General features: G+C 37.6%; 1 protein-coding gene across 3 annotated transcripts in view; it reads left to right on the forward strand.

Annotated features, from left to right (window-relative positions):
• Positions 1 to 442, forward strand: part of ATP6AP1L (ATPase H+ transporting accessory protein 1 like) — a 21003-nt gene that overhangs the window by 8189 nt on the left and 12372 nt on the right. The window lies entirely within an intron of this gene.

The following is a 442-nucleotide window of genomic DNA, read 5'->3' on the forward strand; positions in this document are numbered from 1 at the left end:
TTTCCCCCCCCCCCCGCAATCAGACCAAAATCTGACAGAGAACAAGCAGCAGAGCATTACCTGAACTTCATTGCAATAAGTGTTAACAGACAAAGTCACAATCTTGATGCCAGGGAATTAAATGGGAATTTTGCCTCATTGCAGGCATAATGGGATTGTGTCTGCACAGTGTTAATTTGGTAGAAGTACTTTGAGTTCAATTTCCCTTTTTTTGTATTAAAAATGGAAGCTTGAGCTTTTGGACGTCCATTAAATTGCAAATCAAACCCCAGTAATCAGTGCATTGTAAAATATTTAAGGAGATCTGTCTCCCTGGATCAAATTAAATATTTGAAAACCTAAAGAGTTGTAGGTTTTGTAGGTATTTCATATTGACAGAACTTACATAGAGCCATTTAGAAGTCAGTGATGTTTTTTGTTAGGGTGTTTCTTAGCAGGAACC

The sequence above is a fragment of the Corvus brachyrhynchos genome, unplaced genomic scaffold (genome assembly GCF_000691975.1).
Source record: "Corvus brachyrhynchos isolate BGI_N302 unplaced genomic scaffold, ASM69197v1 scaffold144, whole genome shotgun sequence".
In the NCBI taxonomy this organism is placed as follows: domain Eukaryota; kingdom Metazoa; phylum Chordata; class Aves; order Passeriformes; family Corvidae; genus Corvus; species Corvus brachyrhynchos.